The sequence below is a fragment of the Diadema setosum genome, chromosome 1 (assembly GCF_964275005.1).
Source record: "Diadema setosum chromosome 1, eeDiaSeto1, whole genome shotgun sequence".
Classification (NCBI taxonomy): domain Eukaryota; kingdom Metazoa; phylum Echinodermata; class Echinoidea; order Diadematoida; family Diadematidae; genus Diadema; species Diadema setosum.
In genome coordinates, this window is record NC_092685.1 from 22,413,743 (window position 1) to 22,431,060 (window position 17,318).

General features: G+C 38.3%; 1 protein-coding gene and 1 non-coding gene across 2 annotated transcripts in view; one reads left to right on the forward strand and one right to left on the reverse strand.

The window, feature by feature from the left end:
• LOC140228407 (ADP-ribosylation factor 1-like 2) overlaps positions 1 to 17,318 on the reverse strand; it is a 43,989-nt gene that overhangs the window by 16,449 nt on the left and 10,222 nt on the right. The window lies entirely within an intron of this gene.
• On the forward strand, positions 4,345 to 4,416 carry Trnad-guc (transfer RNA aspartic acid (anticodon GUC)). Its single transcript has one exon. It is a non-coding gene; the product is annotated as a tRNA-Asp (tRNA).

Below are 17,318 nucleotides of genomic sequence, written 5' to 3' on the forward strand. Positions count from 1 at the left end.
AAGTTCGACCAACTCGCTATAAAATGTCAACGATCGGTATAAATATGCCAGTTTTGGCGTGGCCCGAATCATACATTTCCATCACCTGCTACACGTGTTACGGAGTCAAAATGTCGGGCAGCTGTAGAGACGTGCGCCTGTCGATTTCCCGTCTTTCGTCTCAAGAACTCGAAATGGAAACTGAAAGGTGGCACAGGTGACCTCAATCTACCCCTGCCACCACCTCTCCGGCGGCTATGACTCGCCCCCGGAGCCCGGAGCCATCAGCGATATGCACCTGCAGAGCGACATACAGCTCTCGCCGTTTTTCTGACTCTCGATGTGCGGGGATGGCTAGTAACTGATCAGTGGGAATACTGGGAGATGATTATTCAAATTCTTGTGGGATTCATTTTAGAGTACATTATTGTTGTGTAAACATCATTTGCTTCAGAATGGTCTCGTATTCAAGTAATGTGCAGTTTAATGGTTCCAGGCCAGCATGCCTGTACAGTGACGGGGCATTAAACTGCACATTACTTGACTATGAGACCGTTCTGAAGCAAATAATTTTCACACAACAATAGATATATAATGTACTCTTAAATGAATCCCTCAAGAATTGGAACAATCATCCCCCAGCATTCCCACTGATTCCCACTGATCAGTTACTAGCCATCTCCTTTAGGGGAAAGAGCACAGATTTAACTCCATTTGTAGTCGAATGAAAGAGGACATGACGTACCTCAAACAAAACAAAACAAAACAATACAAAACAACAACAACAACAAACAGATTAAGGTGATGAAATCGCTCCGGAGCTAAGCATTTTCACATGCTTTCATTGCTATGAAGAAATAATAAAAAAAAAAGAAACAGAGAAAAAGCATTGCTTTTGTGTGTAAATGACAATTTATTGTGTTCGTTAACGTACATTCATAGTGTGCAGCAGCTGTTTGTAATTTTGTTTGAATGGACTGCGATATACATGATCAATCATGCATAAAATGGATATTTGCATGACAAACTATTGTATCCAGACACAAATTCAATCAACATAAGCGCTTCCGAAACAAAAGTGCGTGACCGAAACTTTTCATGATGAATGAGTTGACCTCTGCTACTTTTAAAGGAAAATCAGACAGCGAGCATGAACTGAGACTCGTCCATTATGAAATATAATGACCATTTCCCCCCTCAGGTTCCCAGACATTCCTGGCACTGGTAGATAGGCCTACATAGTTTGATGATGGTAATTCGCTTTGTAAATCTCCTATCATTTTTGTAGTAAAACAAAACAACAGAAAATCTAAATATCTTATATCAAGTGACACTGGTGTTTGTGCATCGCAGCGTATAATGTGAGACCAGAAATCAAAAGAGGGCCTTTCGGCTTCATGATTATTCATGACACACTGACAGTCACAGTGTTTGTCAGGCGCTGTGCTTTAGGACAGAGCCAATAAGAACCAAGGAGGTACAAGGCGAGCTCGCCTAGTACCTCCTTGATAATATTATGTTCACTCAAAGATTTTCAGTACATGGACGCATTGCATAATCATTTTAACCGCTTTTTTCCCCCATTGTTCATTCTCATGCAATAGAGACAATCAATTAAATGTCATACAGCTCAGATTTTTCCTGCAAGAAATATTCTATCTTTCTTGATAAAAACTGATTGAGTGTCAAAACGAAACATGAAAATGCACATTCCGTTTTTATGCTTTATAAGTTGGCCCATAACGTAATAGCTACATCCCATGCGTACCCCTGCTAATGCGGTCACAAAAATTAATCATAAAACCGTATATAGAGCACAGACCTATTTCACTGTACTGATTTTATAAGCTCGAGATAATCTATGCAACTGGTGGTGGTAATCATACATTGACAGAAACAAAGGTTCAACATTGCCAACTGGTGCCTGTCATGTTACTGTTCCAACGATAGAGTGCCCGTTAAAATAGGCTGTCAAAATTATCAACAATATGTGTTGCTACCATGTCTTATCTCACTTCGCCCCCCTCCCCTCCCCCCCCCCCCCCCCCCGCAGTATAGCTTTACAGAATCTGTAATGGATGAGCACACCGCTGGCCTTTTTGTTATAAACATGTTTTCACTGAAACACATCATGTCAATCTACTACGTTACGTACATCACATTACATGTTATAATTCAACATACATGTAACTATTTCCTCTCTTTTGGAAGGGGGGGGGGGGCATCCGGCCTATATACTTTGATCGACAGATTCACGGTAGATAACAAATATTTGTCATAACGTCTTTGTTCTGATTTTACGGGGTCGTTTTAAAATATCAAACACACAAACGCATTAGGAAGTTATCAAAATTTGCTCTATAATTATTTGAGAGACTGACCAGCTTTGTAGTTGTTTTTTTTTTGTGTGTGTGTGTGTGTTTTTTTTTTTACTTGTGTTTCATAATTTGAACTCAGACACGAGGCTGGAGTATCACCCTGCTCTCATTGTCGGTTTTTGTTTATTCATCCTATCCGCAATTAATCTTCGATAAATTTAGATTTTTCGTTTGATTGTTTTGTCATCTAACCATGTAATAGTTTCGTTTTCGCTTTTCGAGGAAGCTCGATATATATCACTCGCTTGAATACATAAAAAGATACGCACCGTACTGCATTGACTACATTGCATCATGAAAGAAACACAGAATGAAATTGTCATTAGACTCCATTTTAGCTTCCTCGTTTATATGCACGTTTGCCATGAATATGCCTATCGTGTTTACGTTTGAAATAGAACATAAATAATAAATCTTAAAAAAGACACCACACGACCCTACAGGCATAATCACGACAATAGGCAAGTTGAGTCATTTTGCAGATACGTTCCAAACTCCCATCCCATTGCTAGAAGAAAGTTGTATGAAAATACATCATGTTAAATAAATAAATAAATAAATATATATATATTATGAATGTGTAAGCAAATAAAATGTATTCATGTTTCAGATACTTTAGACGTTCTTAGTTTTCTATTATGAAGAAGACCACACGGAAATCAATGTCCACACACAATCACAGGGTGAGGTGTTCATCATATCAAGGAAGTACCTCCTTGGTATTCAATTCATATTCGATTCAATATCCTTTTCCCATCACAAAATGAAGCAAGATGAATATCAAAAACAAGGCATTCTCTTCGAAAGACGAGAAACGGTAGCTTCAGAAGATGTTCTCATCGGTTGTTTTGACAAACGTTCTAGCATATGTGTGTCGGTTATTTTGTTTGTTTGTTTTTATGAATATTACCGATCAGGGTCCCGTTTCACAAAACTTGTTATCAGTAACAACTGCTACATTTCATATGACAAATTTGCTTTCAGCCAATAAAATGCAAAGATTTCAGTAGCTTATAACAAACTATCATAACTTGTTATTGACAACAAGTTTCATGAAACGGGGCACAGATCTTTTTGAGAGAGGCTTATCTGCTATTGGTAGTTGGGGAACTGATCTGCCCTTTATTCTTCCTACAAAAATATTTTGCACGATGACCACCAGGAAGGCCTCTGGATAGTTATTTTTTCCGGCAGCATGATGAAGTTAGGTGGATGGTACTTTTTTCAGCTTTAGGTCGATTAGTTTGATAAAGTGTAGAGCTCCGCAAAAACCTTTTTCCACGAAGTGTGAATCAACATGATCATGTTATTCGGTATGGCATCTAACATCTAAGAATGCATTGAAAAGTCATGAAAAACACCTGTTGCAGTTGACTAATGATAAACACTGTTAAATTTTTATCTGTAATAATGATAATCCACATTTCTAGAATTATGACAGCAGCTGCTGCACATAATTATCCTTCAATCTCATGTATTCGAAGTATTTAGTTTCTGTATGGGGTAGGACAGATGAAAGACGTTCTTTTTATCATCACTTTACTTTATCTTGAAAGAGTGTCCACCTGAAAACAAGGTTACATAATTATAACAGGTTAATTTCCATTCAGTGCATACATGTGCATAATATGTAGTATATTAAACATCATTATTTGAATGACAAACGTATAAAATCTGAAACAACGATGAACACTCTTCGTCTTGTCCCTAGATATGTTATACGACTGTATAAAGCTAGAACATCAAATACAGTTGTACCAGGAAAAGTCATATAAATTCCGTGATTGGCTAAGTGGGTGAGGTATGCAGAAATCTCTGTCCCCATATGGAGTAGTATACACGAGAATCTCACCACCATGGATCTATATATTACCGCTCTTCATTCTCTATAGCCCAATCAGCAATCAGCAGTGATCAGCGTTGAGTACTGCACGCTTTGCTGCGTAAGCACATCAATTAACGAATCAGCAGCTACACAAATCAGCAATCCTTGGTAGTATAGTGGTAAGTATCTCCGCCTGTCACGCGGAAGACCGGGGTTCGATTCCCCGCCAAGGAGAACAATTTTTTTTAATTTTTTTTTTAGCCACAGTATTTTGGTGTTTTAAGATCAACTACATACCTCACTGATTACCCCTGAAAGTCATCTGCACCATCGTGATTTACGTCAATCTTGTTTGAAGGGGGGAATTTGAAATTAGTTATTGTAAGTGTATAACCTTTAGGAACGTTACCATACTGGAGTAGAAATGACGAATAGCGCAAGGAAAGGTTCATTGCACCATTTTGTCTCGCTGACGTTTCATTGCCACGATTGTCGTGTCATGACGAACTTGTTTACCTGTCTTTTGAGAGTGTCACGTGATATAACCCTCTCTGGACGTGTCAAGACATCTACATTATTGGTATGTCAAGGCCCACCTTATTGTGTGGCGTTGTTTATTTTGGAGTATTAGCACACCTTCGCAAACAATCATCTTCGGTATGACTTCGATAGAATCGTCCAACCGTGGGACGTGGTAAACAACTATCAGTTCTGGGATGGTGAGTTACACCGTCAATGACTAAATCATATGACATTTGTGTACAAGCCACAAGTCATATACTATTATAATGGCCTTCCCTCTTTCTTGTGATTAGTCTGATTATCATAATCATAACAGAGACTTAAAGCGAATAGAATACATAACACTGGCAAAATCGTTACAAGTTTTGAATCTTATACTATAGACTCCACACTATCAAATTGCACCTCTAAAAGTGGTATAGTGTCCTGTGTATGCTGCGTGCTTGAGTGTGCGCGAAACAGAAGTGTGTGTGTTTACATGCTTGTGTATGCATATATTATAATGTGTGTGTGTGTGTGTGTGTGTGTGTGTGTGTGTGTGTGTGTGTATAATATAAACATAATGGCCCGAATTCACGAGGGTGGTACAAATGAAACCATGGTTTAAACCATGGACAAAAACCATGGAGCGCCAAATCAGTCATTTCGTCGATGAAGCGATTATTTGTAACGAAAACATTTTGTAACTAAATGAACATTTCGTCCACGAAATGATAATTTCGTTAACGAAACGGTCATTTATTTTGGTCGACGAAATGACCAATTTCGTAACGAAATATTCCGTGCGACACTTGGCGCTCCATGGTTTTTGTCCATGGTTTAAACCATGATTTCATTTGTACCATATTCGTGAATTCGGGCCATTGTTTGTCATGCAACATACCACATTGGCTAGGCGCCACGCCATTGGGATATCCACAGGGGATATAATATCGCGGTCTAGTCAATCTCACAGTTCTCTGCAAGTGCGGCGGTATATTGCAGATGTGATTGTCATATAGTACGTGCAACGGTCGATTTCGCGCCTAAATTACTTTCTCAGACAAATCAAGCTCGATGTCGAAAACAGGAGGCAGGCAATCGGCATTGCCTACAGTGTGACCTTTTAAAGTTTGAATCTGCCTATTGATATTACATAAGATATTGCCTTTTTAGAGGTGTAATATAACACCTGGCATATCCGCGGGAGTTACATTTTCCCCAAGAGATCATTGTCTCCAGGGAAATATAATTTCCCAGGGACTGTCAGATGTACAAGGATAGACAAGGCGATATTTGTTTTATTATAATCATGAATGGTCTACCATACACATCATTTCATTCTAGCCCCGTCGGCAGCCAGTCAAATTAATGGGCATCGCTTCATGAAAGTTGTTGTCCCTGACAAGTTGTCAGGCTCTGACAATTTCAGTAAAATCCGTGGTTTTGATTGGCTGAGAAGCTCTGGTCGCTGACTGAATACTATGGTAATTGTCAGAGACTCAAAAACTTGCCAGGGCTGACGACTTTCATGAAGTGGTGCCCTGGAGTTATATCACCTGACGTGACGTCACTGCTCGCTACATAACGATTTCGATCCTCGCTGCATTAGGCAAGAGGTTATCATGACCAATCACCGACCGATACATAAATTATGAAGGGACCTATATATATATATATATTACATGCATACATGCTATACAGACATGTCTCATACATACATGATCATGATCATATCAGCCTACTTGCATACACCAAAAATGAAAAAGAAACGATACAACCTAATCACTCCAATGAATGAATAAATCATCTCTGTCTTAGTAATATTGGCAACGCTGACATGATACCAAAACACGTCACTTTCGAAACTCATAGCGCACTTCAGTGACAAAATTCTCGGAAGAGATAAAACCATTCAAACCCACTCCCACTCGTTTGTCATCATTTTATTCTCGACAGTTGAAATGAGAGCGAAATGGGCGACAATTCTAAAAACTTCATCAACTAGGTCGCTGTACATAGCATGGTCCACAGGTAACAGAATTGGGTTGATGACAAAAGAACTGGTCTTCGGACCATCGGGCCGGAGGGTTTCCATCGAAAATCTCCTCCCTTTGGTGGACTATGACTGGTATGAGGGTTATAACCTAGTTATAAATCCCTATGCATTACAACTAAAACTGTACGAGGCCCATCAAATTTCAGACCTATGTATCATTTCGATAAATATCATTATCAAAGCTACTTACGGGTTTTACGTCAACGATAGCTAGTCTAGATACACCGTGTCCTTATATGGCAGAAGAATGGAACTGGTTTATTTGTCTGTTTGTTTGAGTTTCTGTCGATAGTGTCACTATCATAACATACAAAAATACAAATAGCACACCAGTTTTTCGACTTGAGATATATATCAAATATATAGCGCTTGCAGCTTATACTCTCCAAGAAAAAGCTGCTATATTACTTAAAGCTATAGTATATAACCATAATAGTAAACGGATTCTGCCTTTCTTTTCTTTTCTTTTTCTTTTTTTGCAACCCAACCTCAATACTATCCCCCCCCCCCAAAAAAAAAAAAAAAAAGAAGAAGATGTTTGTATATATTGCAAACATCTGGATGATTCCACACTCTGTGCACAATCAATTGGCGGGAACACTCGACTTCTATCAGCAGAGTGCGAATGATTGCAGTAGGTAATCATACGAAGCAGCAAAACACACATCACTGCGCACGAGGCATCTGCCCAATTTCTATGTTTAAAGGAATAATTTAGCATTTGCAGATGAAACAAAATCCAGCTTTAGTGCTTCAAAATCGTTCTAAAATTTGAGTTAGTGATAAAAACGACCAATGTAAAAACTTTAATCAGTATAATCAACGTGAAGTATATTGTTAAATATACAAGATTTGAACAATAGGTGTAGTTAGTATAGAATTGTTTGTTTAGACTAAACCGTCTTCAGTTATGGTTGATTGAGAAAAATAGTAATATCTCCTTGTATTTTAGGCTTCATTGCGAAAATTTCATATGGCAGGATGTTTTGTGATATAACTGACCCACACGTATGCATGAAATGTCATAACTTGAACATTTTCTAAATCACTGCCCCAAATGGTAAACAGTACCTTTAAAGGTGGAGCTCCATGGGATGCTTTCTCATCGCTATTTGTTGATGTATAGGAACTGGACAATACGTCTATTGAACGTCTTTTTTTGGTAAAATATTCATACATTAATCATGAAGATCCATTCTCCATGTAACACTAAACATCGGAGCGTTAATGTTGATTGTTGAACAGGTTCACAATATTAATTTGTTGTTAACAGCGTAGCTGCTATACAGTTCCTTCTACCATTATTTTGGGTTTTCGATCTAATCTAACTGAAAGATCGGCTTGGTTGCCCACTTCAAGATTGATGTTATTTCCCATGATACTAGGATAGTTTCGTTTATTTCAGTGGACGAGCACCAACACGTTCATATTAAACGAGCATCACAATTCAAACTCTGATCAGCCGCTCGTTCAGACTTGCGATGTCGCGGTGGTTTCCACACTCATAGACCGAAATTTGATATTTTAAGAAGAGAAACACCACAAAATAAGTCGAGTGATGAGAAAAATGCTATAAGACGACAAAAAAGAAAATGCACTCAAACACAACTGCACTTGATTGTCAAATTTTACAGACAAAAGACAGAAACAGAAACAGATCTGCTTGAAGTAAGACCTGACGACAGACATGAAGTATCTTAAAGGACAAGTTCACCTTCATTAACATAAGGATTGAGCACTGTTGAGAGAATGTAGCAATATTAATAGAACACATCATTGAAAGTTTGAGGAAAATCGGACAATCCGTTCAAAAGTTATGAATTTTTGAAGTTTTTGTGCAGTCATCGCTGGATGAGAAGACTACTGCAGTGTATGATGTCACATGCGTACAACAATATAACGAAAATGTAAAGAGAATTTCACAAAATTTCATCTTTTGAAAAAAGTACACATTCCCTTGACTCGTTACTGACATAATATGTTATGGGTATTATTCCCATTGCCTTTAGAAAGAGGCAAGTCAAGTGCTCTTTTATTATGCGGAAAAAGTGAAAATATGTTGATTTTTCTTTACATTTTCTCTATACCTTTGTACTCATATGACATCACGAGCCTTAGTAGTCTCCTCATCCAGCGGTTCCAATACAAAAATTTTAAAAATTCATAACTTTTGCATCAATATTGTCCAATTTTCCTCAAACCTTCACTGATGTGTTCTACTAATATTGCTGCATTCTCTCAATCCTTATGTTTATGAAGGTGAACTTGTCCTTTAACGGACAAGTCCACCTTCATATGCATGTGGATTAAGTGAATGCAACAATATTAGTAGAACACATCAGTGAAAGTTTGGGGAAAATCGGACAATCTGTTCAAAAGTTATGAATTTTTAAAGTATACACAGTCACTGCTGGACGAGAAGACTACTACAGTGTATGATGTCATGTGCGTACAACGATATAAAGAAAGTTAAAAAGAGAATTTCACAAAACTTCACTTTTTGAATAAAGTACACATTTTTTTGACTTGTTACTGACATATGATTAGGGTAATATTATTCCCCCTGCCTTCTGAAGAGAGACGTCAAGTGTATCCTTCTCGGAATCTCACACAAAGCTGCAATATTATTTCAGATGGTGATTCAAGGTATAGCTCAGTGAATTGTTGCCTTTTTCGGTCACATTGCTAAGGAAATTAAGGCGAGAATTCCCACATGATTCTAAAATTCCGTGATTTTTGCATATAGTTATTGAATATTGTTGAGGTATATACATAATTGTTTCAACTTTAATCTCATCGAAATATACATTGCGTTTGTTATTTCTATTTCCACTTGATAGAACAAAATCATTGCTGTTCTGATCTCCGTCAGATTAACTGAAAAGGAAGGATACATGTTCCATAGTCATTGATAATTTTGATGAACTTGATCCAACGAGGGTTACGCAGGTCAGCGGGTTCGGCAGGTTATTTGTCCAAGCATTTGAAATTATAAAAAAGGACACTTTAAACACGATTCTAACCACACACACAACCGCACATTCTTACATACGCACAGACTGGAAACTCGGCATCATTTTTAGGCTTGCAGACATGCCTGGAAGCGCCATCGCAAAGCACTGCCAAGGTCTTGATTGCTGTTGTGACGAGAACACCAGGCTCCTGCGCTTGTCTCATGACTCGCGTCGTCTGCGGAAAGATTCTTATATATCCCGAGGATGATGACCCATTAGGATTTAACCGAATTCCGATGCGGGAGAAATGAGATAGCGGGAGATTTTGGCCCGACATGACTTCCATAATTGCGGATGATGGGATAACATGAAATTGGGCACTGTAACTGCATCTCTATTCTCTCTATTTAATCAATCTATTTCACTTAAATCAAACAGTCATATCATTATGGACAAAGACATAACACAAGACTGTTACACAAAATAGAAGGCAGGCATTATTGGAGAGATCGTGTCTGGGTTGAAATAGCCTTGTTGGGTGGATGACAGTTCCTTCTCTACTAAATAACTGAATGACAAAGAGTACAGGCAGCACGGTAAAGGAAGACCTTATTCAGGACTGAAAGATTTCAGACTATAACAGAGATAGAGTTTTTTTTCAATACGTCACAACTCGTGTGCAATCCGCCCTTCAAAGTCACATTCTATTGACTACGTTCAATAGTCAATAATCTATTATTTATTCATTCATTTATTCATTCATTTATCTATTTATATACATACATTTTTTTTTCAATTTAGAGGTAGTATATCATAATCATGCAAATTGTTTTGTTTCCAAAGCAGCCAGACTCTTCAAACTGGTGTCTGAGTAAAAGAGACTAGGTACACCTGAAGTTGAGTGAACTTGATTTCAGACTTTTTTGCTGGAACGCGTTTGATCTTGGAGCTGACAGACTATCCGAGCTGCGCCTTATCCACTGATACGGATATCCGGATGTCATGAATCATCTTTTGACGCCTCGAAATCTAATTATTTCCCCCGCGACCTCGTCGATGATAAGTTCATTACTTAGGGAGAGGTATCATCTATACCATTAACGGTCTCAGGTCTTTCCTGCTTGATACCTCCTAGGATTCTATCTTGCAGGCAAAGACGGGGGGGGGGGGGGGGAGCAAGATGTTGACCTATCTGGAACATGGATGTGGTTACAGGGGAATATTCTTATTTTCAATATCACCGAAAATAAATGTCCGAGAAACACGTTTTCCACACTTTCATGTCTTTCTAACATCCTTAAAATGTGATAGTCTGATAGAGAATGAGAAAGAGAAGAGGAAGAAAAAGAGTAGAGCAAAAAAAGAAAAAAAAAAGATAAGAGGTCAAACCATAATGAAAGGAAGACAATACAAAAAGACAGAGTACATTATACTTATGAAAATAAAATGGAAAATATGACAAGTTTCTAGATGAATTTTTACACTGCATTTTGAAAGCGAGTCTCCTTCCAAAACTATACACAAACATGCCAACAAACCCACAAACAAAAATATTGCTGTGTAAAGTATGAATATGTCTGAACACTAACCCATAAACGCTTGTCGGTCTGTATAACAACTTGATATGTGTACGTTTTGCCAAAGTCGGTAATGTTTATTTCTCAGAAACATGGGATTAAATGTCAGAGAGTTCAAAACACTTCTATTTTGTTTCAAAGAGCTTACTAGGGCTTTAAAGCGAAATATTCGTCTTGTGTGATGTGATTCACCTCGGAAGTAATTACGCGCGCTAGTCTGGCGCGGATCTGATTACGTCAAGCCAATGTCAAAATAACGCGATGCCATGATCATGACGAAAAGAGTTGCGTGTGTGTGTGTGTGTGTGTGTGTGTGTGTGCAATATTGTATCGTAAAGTGCTCTATCTTTTTTTTTCTTTGTCTCTCTCTCTCCCGCAAACACTGGCGAGAATAGATGTAAAGGTTTTGCGAAATAACCTTGGCCGCAGTTGCGATTAGAATACATCCTGCAGGAAATTTTGACTCCCCCGAAGAAGCGCCTTCGTTATGATTACATCCGACGAAGTAAGTCAAACGAAATCAACACACACACATACACTCACACAAACATCATACACACAAACACACGCGCACACACACACACATGCACACACACACACACACACACACACACACACACACACACACACACACACACACACACAAATATCAACCAGGTAACTAAACGAAATTCCAAAGTATAGGCTTCCCAAATAATTATGATGGATTATCAAAACGAAGAGCATTGACAAGAAATAAAAGGTCTTTGGATAATCGCTTCAGCTTCATGACGTCATTGACAAAAATAGAAGAATGTTGATTAATGAGAATCGAAAGAGGTTTGCATGCTGGTTAGAACTTGCAGAAATACTCAGTCATAAGGTGATTATAACCTGTCAATAACAGGTTTTGTTCTTGTGACGGGTTATTGTGGCAGTCATGTATTTACTCTACTCGTGGGCACATCTATCGCGGAGCAGTCGTGAACTCTGCGGCAATCGTGATGATTACTTCCTCATGATAAAATGCGGAAATGCTAAAAATATTTCACTGTTGTCTTTGCTATTTGACACTCTGTCTCGTTAACTCTCTCTCCCATTCTACCTGCCTACTTACATACTTTAATCTTTCCCTTCTTCTATCTCTCTCTATGATTAATAAGTGTGGTCAACATACATTGCAAGACGTCACAGAAAAAAAAAGCAAATGAACTTTACGCACTGAATGTATTGTTTCTTATTATACTCCTACTAAGCACCATTTAAATTTTTCATTCATCAACAAACGACGCGGTGTCTATTGCATGACGTCACAATAATTTGACTCGTGCGGTTATTTTGAAAGGAATACAGACACACGATACAATGACACTGTCACTATCACAATATCATAGATTCCCCTCATTAACTGTCTGACTCTACATAGCTATGAGAAATCTGGATCTATCAAGTGGCATCTATCACGTCAACTGAATAAAGTAAATGCATGAAAAGATGAATCATGGGCAAATTAATCACTCAATGAATAAGTAGATGAATGAAAAACACACGCATAGATAAACGAAATGCATCTTCAGAGTCATTACTGTCCTCCAAGTACAAGCATTACGCACATTGCATAGCTGCTTAGCGGTACAAAAAGTACCCTTTACTGTATAATAACAGGGAGGTGACACCTCCGATTATAAGGAAGGGATTACTCTACACGACTGGAAATCAACTTCTATCATTTAACGCCCATCAAAATTAATTGCAAAAAGACTTATTTTTAAACACAGATATTTGACACAAAAGTCAAGCTACTGACACTGACACCAGATCTCAGTTTCAATTTTTAGTCTACAAGGAAATTAGGACTGTGAGTGAGTTTACGAAAGGGCTATAACCAATAAAGAAATTGTGTGAAACACAGACATAGAAAATAAGAATTGCTTCGTGTAGCTCTGGCATTCTTTACGTGACTGCATTCCAGTAAGCTTGAAAACCTTAATACTTAGTAGAACTCATGAATTAATTTGATATGGCATCTGAGGGGGTTAAACCCAATCTCGACGCCGACAAGTCTTATATTAGGCTTTGACGTAATACCAATATGAAGTTCATTCCTGCGCGGAGATATCATGACATTGCCTATCAATGCCAAAAGCTCTTATCTCATTCAGTGTTCATAGTTTAAAAAAAAGAAAAAGAAAAAAGAAAAGATAATAATGATACAGTGGATGTGTCCGTTACTTGTTTGGACTTCCGTTGCCGTCCCGATTCATCACCAGTGACGAAATTGTTTAGAAGAAATGACGCTGACCAATATTGTGAGGACGGCATTCATCCCAAACCTTCTCCGATTGACCTTATTAGTCAGGGGGGTTTATTGTACATTCTTTGTTGTTGTCTTGTTTTAGAATTGTATACCTGTGTTTACCTAACCTCCATCACTTTTCATTGGAATTTCACGCCCTTGACTTTTTGCTCAAACGCCTATTGAAATCCGCTTCACGCTTGGATGCCATCGGGGACGGCATAATTACCACACAGCAGTTTTCTGTTTGGCCTGGTTGAACCACATTTCATACACAAGAGCCAGTTGATTTTGCCTTTTTATTTTTTCCATAAACATTAATCATGCCAGTTTCGGGCACACGCATCTCTCAGTCCCACATTATTGTTGCCTGCGTATCCTCCTTGTTTTCACATTGGAAGCCGCAAGTACTCAAGCCGGAAGCGTGAACTCCCCCTAGTTTAGAACATCACTCTAGCAACTTGAGGGTGAAGTCAAAGGTTTATGGATAAAACAGGGGAAAAGGGGAACAGAAATATTCATTCTTTTGAGGCTTCGATTCCGTATGGGCTGGGCCAAAATCATACTTTCATATGGACGTCGTGACCTCTGCTTTCTGAGATGATGATAGTAGCATATGACGCTTTATTGCACCCTGTGAAATCACACGAAACCAGTTGGAGCTCAGTTATCTGGATGTGGCAAGCTTGTGTTGTCACGAAAAGGTACATTTATATCGACTATACTTGGAGAGATAGAGTCCATATGTAGGAGTCTTTGGATAGCACGAAGTTGGAAAAGAAAAATATTAAAATTGCCATTGTATCTGCGAAGGTTTCATATACAGGCTGTTATACAGCATGCACTATTAATATACCATCTCTCATTCGTAGCTATTGTCGCCTCACAAAATTTATGATACAATGTGTGTGATCATTGTATAACATCACCGTATTAAATACAGTAAAAATTAACCATAATAATTAGGTGTTAACCATTGCATTATCGAACATTCATCATGTCGATTGTATCCTGATTGTTTTCTCCAGTCGATACCACAAAAGTGCATTGATACCGGATTGCATGAGGTCGGTAACGGGAAACCAGGTGACCGGATATCCGATTACACTGAGAATGTATCCGACTATTAACTGGGAATGTTTCAAATTGCTTAGCCGCATACAACGAATGGCAATGCACATAGATTCGTTGTCATACCTTTTATCTAGTATAGTACCATCCTGCTCTGTATAGTCTATGTTATGTGACTGCTCCATGGACGTAATAAATAGGCCTACATTTCACAGACTTTATAATTCACAATGTTGCTATACGCTCTATAGTTTCTCATGTAAGTTTCTGTTCATTACCTTTCTATATTGCAAATAACACCATTATTAATATCATGTAGAGATAATGTTACGATAATGATAAATAATAAACTCCACGGGAGGGACACTTTACATATCAAAAGCAGGAATGTGTTGTGACGGAAGAGTACCAGTATTTTGACCAAAATCGATCAAGCAGTATGTATAATAATACAACAAGCACGTGTTTATGTTAAGGATGGCTCCTTCAACAGCTATGGAGTTAGTAGACAGGAAAAATGGTTTGACCGAAGGTCACGTCCTTGTGCCATACATAATATAATAACCATACTTTCCATCCATTCCCTACAGCCAGTGACCGACTTTTTAAAGTGAGCTCTATAATAAGTCGGTTTGAGTCGGCCTCTCTGTTTTCTTTTCATTTCAGTCTGCCTTTTGAACCGGACAATGATCCGCAGGTGTCCAAGGAGAGAAAGAGAGAAAAAAATGACGGCGTTTGTGGTGCCGAAAACGCCAGTCCTCTTCACGTGTTTGTCCCTATAGTGTGTACACAGTCAGTGTGGACATACGGTAAACAGATGTCGAGTTCTGGTACATTTCCTGACAGGCTTGAATTTACCATCCATCAATTTACATTTCACTGACGTACACTATGCACGCACCGTCACTGCATTGAAATGCGGAAATACAAGCAACTCGTTAAATTAGGTGCAATTTTGGAATTTGAAAACCATCCTCGCCGCTATACAAAAATCCAAGTACATGACGGGTAATGGGACCTGTTTTAAAGGGAATTATACAGTCATAGAGCAGTACATTATGATGACAACATTTGGGATAGGATTTTGTTGTTGTTGTTGTCTGCTCATGCTGGTATATAATACCATGTACCCATCATGATAATTATACAATGTGTGTTCACGTGAGAAGACTCGGTTACTCTGGGGTGCTGTTCGTTATTCTGATTCCGATGGTTCGCTGTTCCGAAGGTTCGTTATTCCAAAGGTTCGTTAATCCGAAACACACAAATTCCCTATACCTAGAGGTTCGTTAATCCGAAAATGAAAAAGGGTTCGTTAATCCGAACATTTGTGGCGTTATTCCGAAGGTTCGTTATTCCAAAGATTCGTTAATCCGAAAATGAAATTCGGAATAACGAAATCTTCGGAATAACGAATCTTCGGACTAAAGAGCCTTTGGAATAACGAACCTTCGGAATAACGAGCTGTAACCGTTACTCTGGTATGTATCTTGTATTTAGGAATACAACCGCGGCGCTCTCCCTCTGCCCCCCCCCCCTTTTCTCTCCCACTCTCAAAAGGCTGATAAAAGCCAAACAAAGCAAAGAGAAAGCACATAAATAGCTCTTGCTCAGAGATACGCAGCCTCCTGAAATTGAATACAAAGTAAATGAACGAAAAGGAGGAAGAACTCTTCACGGTAAAGCTAAGGTTACTGTCATCAATGCTGCCATGGGATCACAGTTCGGCTAATTATGGTAAAAAGAGAAAGGCAATCAAAAATGCGTTAGTTGCCAATATGATGACGGGGGAATGACGTGCTTTAATTATGCAAGCAAAGATGACATGAAAGGAACAGTAACAGTTTTCTTGGGTCATGAAATATATTCAGTTGATATTATTTCAATGACTAATGCATAGGCTCCCAATTCCCCTTGGTTCTATTTTGATTTTGGGTTGTTATCTTTTGATAAATATAGATTGTTTTGGATCTTGTAGATAGACAGATCTACGAAATACAAAATATGGTGTAGGTTTAGGACGAAAAGAAAAAGATAGAGCATTTTCAAATGCGGTCGAGTATTATTTGCTAGAACTAGCACGCAATTTCCAGTCTTAGACCGATGAATGACAGGAATGTATTCGGGTTGATATCTAGTATTACATGACGAGATAAATAAAAAACTAGAAATGTCGCTATGGCGACTGGTATGCCTCCGCCATAATGCATGATTCTCCAAATAGGTGTATAGTACAATGTCTTCACAATGTGTGATGACAGTTTCACATAACTGGCAAAAAACTGAAATGACAGGTTTGTCAGAAATGTCTTGAATGTTCACTTTCCTTGAACTAGGTTTGCTATAATTGTCTAAAGTGCAGGTACATGTATTTGGGGAATTGAGGATTTTTACTTGACTTTTGACCAACCCTTTTATAAGTTTATGCATTGAGTAATTTTCAAGGTATGAAGAAAAAGTGTAATTGCAGTATAGAATAGAATTTTTTCTTTTGCATTTTTGCCTGACCTCTGACCCTTAACCTTTGACCTTCTCGCAGGAAATTTCACAGAGATTCTCCATTAGGTAAAACATGTATATATTAAGTTTCAAAAATAATCCTGCGAGCATTGCATACTAGTTTGATATGAGGGAAATAGTGAAATTTTGTGGAGTTTACCTTGACCTTTGACTCCTGACTATTGACCCATGACCCCTAA